This window comes from Arachis duranensis, chromosome 9, assembly GCF_000817695.3.
Source record: "Arachis duranensis cultivar V14167 chromosome 9, aradu.V14167.gnm2.J7QH, whole genome shotgun sequence".
In the NCBI taxonomy this organism is placed as follows: Eukaryota; Viridiplantae; Streptophyta; class Magnoliopsida; order Fabales; family Fabaceae; genus Arachis; species Arachis duranensis.
Genome location: NC_029780.3, coordinates 33,793,894 through 33,798,515, shown reverse-complemented (window position 1 = coordinate 33,798,515; position 4,622 = coordinate 33,793,894).

The window sequence follows — 4,622 nt, the reverse complement described above, 5'->3', positions numbered from 1 at the left end:
GAATGGCCAGCCTCCCAATGATCTAAGATAGCATCAGAACAAAGATAACTACCTAGATATCTCAATACAATGGTAAAAGGTCCTACTTATAGAGAACTAGTAGCCTAAGGTTTACAGAGATGAGTAAATGACATAAAAATCCACTTCCGGGCCCACTTGGTGTGTGCTTGGGCTGAGCATTGAAGCATTTTCGTGTAGAGACTCTTCTTGGAGTTAAACGGCAGCTTTTATGCCAGTTTGGGCGTTTAACTCCCATTCTTGTGCCAGTTCCGGCGTTTAACGCTGGGAATTCTGAGGGTGACTTTGAACGCCGGTTTGGGCCATCAAATCTTGGGCAAAGTATGGACTATCATATATTGCTGGAAAGCCCAGGATGTCTACTTCCCAACGCCGTTAAGAGCGCGCCAATTGGGCTTCTGTAGCTCCAGAAAATCTGCTTCGAGTGCAGGGAGATCAGAATCCAACAGCATCTGCAGTCCTTTTTAGTCTCTGAATCAGATTTTTGCTCAGGTCCCTCAACCAGAAAATACCTGAAATCACAGAAAAACACACAAACTCATAGTAAAGTCCAGAAAAGTGAATTTTAACTAAAAACTAATAAAAATATACTAAAAACTAACTAGATCATACTAAAAACATACTAAAAACAATGCCAAAAAGCGTACAAATTATCCGCTCATCAGAAGCTAATCGACTTATCGCTTGATTTAGTTGATATAGAGTTGCATGAAATCGATCCGCTGATTCCTTGAGATGATCCCTTGATTCTTGTTTCACTTGGATTGCATGATTAGGATCATATGGCTCTTGGGTAGATGGATATGGACATGGTGTATATGGAAGTGGTTGTTCCTGGGAGTAATTGGGTTGAAATTGGGGTGGTTCTAGATATGGTTCATATGGCTCATAAGGTGGTTGGTGTGGTGGATAAGGGTTAGGATCATATGAGGGTGTTTGGTGGTAAGGGGCTTGTGAGTATGGTAGTCCAGAATCATGTTGAGGAGGGGGTTCATAGGCATATAGTGGTGGTTGTTGATAATCAAAAGAGCGCTCACCATAGCCATTGCCTTGATATGCATTACAAAATGGTTGTTGATAGTCCATTGGAGGTGGTTGTTGCCATGAGGGTTGATCAAATCCTTGTGGCTCCTCCCATCTTTGATTGTCTCACTTTGATGCATGTTCTCATTGTAATCGCCTCTTCCTGCAATATAATTGTAACCAGACTCAAAGCCAAAGGGGTGAGAGTTCATAGTAGAAGGAAAAAATAGAAACAAAAACTAACAAAAAGAAAATATTTTGAAAAAGATATGAATTTTGAAAAAAAAATAAGATAAGATTTTGAAAAAGTTATGATTTTTGAAAAAAACAAAATAAGATTTTGAAAAAGATATGATTTTTGAAAAAAAGATAAGATAAGATAAAAATAAAAACAATATATTTACAATAACCAATAATAAGGCACACGTTTGCAATTCCCCGGCAACGGCGCCATTTTGGCGATCGGAATTCCTGCTCGGTCTAGAATTTTCACAAAATAAATTCTTGTTGCAAGTATACTTCTAAACCAGCAAAGAATCCCTTTGTACAAACGTTTGGTTGTCACAAGTAACAAAACCCAATAAAATTTATAAACCGAAGTATTCAAACCTCGGGTCGTCTTCTCAAGGAATTGCAGGGAAGTATGATTTATTATTGGTTATGGAAAACAGTATTTTTGGGTTTTTGAAAAGGTTTGAACAAGAAAAATAAATTGCAGGAATTAATAAATTAATAACTAGAAAACTCTTGGCAAGGTATGAGAATTGGAAATCCTATCCTAGTTATCCTTATCAGGTGTGATGAGTATTGTCCGTTGCTCCCACTTAGTTAACCCTTACTAAATAAAGGAAAGTCAAGTGGACCAATTAATTTGATTCCTCAAGTCTTAGTCAACTCCTAAGGAAAGACTAGCTTTAGAGGGATCCAAATCAACCAGCAAACTTCAAATATTACTCAACTGCTGAGTTTGATAACTCAAGAGTTACCAATTACTCAACCAAAGGCAAAAGGGAAAAATCCAAATTATTTATATAATAAATAAAAGAAAGCAATCATAAGTCTGAAATACCTCAAATTGTATTAAATAGAAGATTAATCTAAACATAAAGAGTTCATAAACCAAATTGAGAAAATAAATAAAAGGAATATTAAACCTGGAAATTGAGAAGAACAAATCTTAAATCCTTTAAGAGGAATCGTAATCCTAAATCCTAAGAGAGAGGAGAGAACCTCTCTCTCTAAAAACTACATCTAAAAATCTAAAATTGTGAGTTATGAGTGTTGTATGAAGTATTTTTTATGAATGGATGGACTCCCCCACTTTATAGCCTCTAATTTGTGTTTTCTGGGAACAGCCCAGAAATTGCTGGGGACGAAATCTGCCACGCTGATTTTCGTCACTGCGATGCATCCGCGTGAAGCATGCGTTCGCATCGCCTAGATATACGGCCACTATTGCAAATTATATATCAAATCGAAGCCCCGGACGTTAGCTTTCTAACGCAAGTAGAAGCGCATCATTTGAACCTCTATAGCTCAAGTTATGACCATTTGAGTGCGAAGAGGTCAGGTTGGACAGCTTTGCAACTTCTTCAACTTGTTGTATTCCTTCCACTTTTGCATGCTTCATTTCCATCCTCTGAGCTATTCCTGCCCTGTAATTTCTGAAATCACTTAACACACATATCAAGGCATCAAATGGTAATAAGAGATGATTAAAATACACAAATTAAAGACTCTTGGAAGCAAGTTTTCAATCATAGAACAAATTCTCGGAAGAAATTGTAAAACCATGCAAATAGTATGAATAAGTGTGCAAAGGCTTAATAAAAACCACTCAATTGAGCATAAGATAAACTATAAAATAGTGGTTTATCACGGTGTACAACAAACAGTTTTATACACATTCATTAAATTATTGCATTTGTAAATTTAAGATATTTACACAGAAATACCTTTGTATATAATTAGATATTTACACAGAAATACATCCAAAATTAAATCCAAGATCTCAATTCCGTCACTTGTTTGCATCATTTCACCAGTAAATATTTGTATATACATCATGAATTTAAATTTGTATCTACTATTACGTTTTTGGACTCTCGAGTCCCTTTAGGCCTCTTGTGAACTGGCCCACCCAAAGTTATCCGAGATCCTAACTAACTCGTCTAGAATCTAGTGTAACGGGATCCACTTTATCTATAAGAAAGATAACTTATGCCATATATAAAAGGAGAGCTTAGCTACTCTTTTAGGTACGATCCAACCCTACCTTAACACTAAAACCTTACTCAATAACTATTTAATTTGCACATCGGAGTGTCTTTGTAGGTATTAGCACCGCCGTTTCAGAGATCTAGTCACGACATCTGTCGAGACCAACGAGTTCTCGATCCGTCTCTTCAACTCGTTCAAGATCATCTTTATACATTGACACCGTCTGTGGAGACGTTGAGATCCCAGTAGCATGGCAGACGAACATGAGGAGCCACCCAACCAAAACTTATAACCTAACCCCTATCAATAGCCTAATCAGCTTGAACATTAGAACCACGATCACCCCCAGACCACGAGTGGGTGTTCAGCATGGTCCATAACCACGCGACACCTAATCAACTGAGATAGCGGTCACGAGAAGAAGATCATCGGTCTAATAGAAACAGGCCATTCGGCGGCCTAGGAGAAGATACAAATCGCATAATCCAGGAGCTCTGCCACCAGATTCAAACCCTACAAATGACCGTTACAAACTAGAGCACATGGGTGAAGCGGTCTCCCGAATCGCCCTTAGAAGGGAGCACAGAGCGAGAACCCCGGAGCGACACCACAAGGGACATAGGAATCGCAGTCGATCTCGAGATTCAAACCAAGACAACCGTGGAGAAAGGTACCAGAGAGATTCCAAGCGAAGGCGACACAAATGAGTGGTAATGAGAGCAACCCCATTCACCAAGAAAGTCTTAAGAGTGAAATTATTAAAAGGATTCGACAAACCAACCGACATGAAGTATGACGGTACCAAAGACCCCCAAGAATACATAACGGCCTTTGAGGCTAGGAGAACCTAGAAGGACAGTCGATGCCGTCTAATGCCAAACTTTTCCGGTAACCCTAGCCAGCCTGGCTATCAAGTGGTTCAATGCACTCTCGAACGACTCGATATCATGCTTTGACGACGTCTCCTGGAAATTCCGGGCGCAATTCACCACACGTATAGCCAACGCAAAGCATCTGATCAGCCTACTAGGCATAACACAACACTTAGAAGAGACCACCAGGAAGAACTTAGACAGATTCAACGATGAGTGTCTAACCATCAACAGTCTAACTGACTCAGTAGCTAGTCTATGCTTAACTAACGGGTTCATGAACAAGGACTTCGGGAAACACCTCACAACTAAACTAGTCTAGACAATGGATGAAATCTGGAATATGGCAATAGAGTACATAAATGACAAAGAAGTGAGCCATGTCGTGGTGACCAATAAACGGCACCACAACAACACGGCACCACGAACCAACCCCTACCAAAAGAACAGAACAGAGATCACCCGAGATTTTCTGTCCATAATCGAATA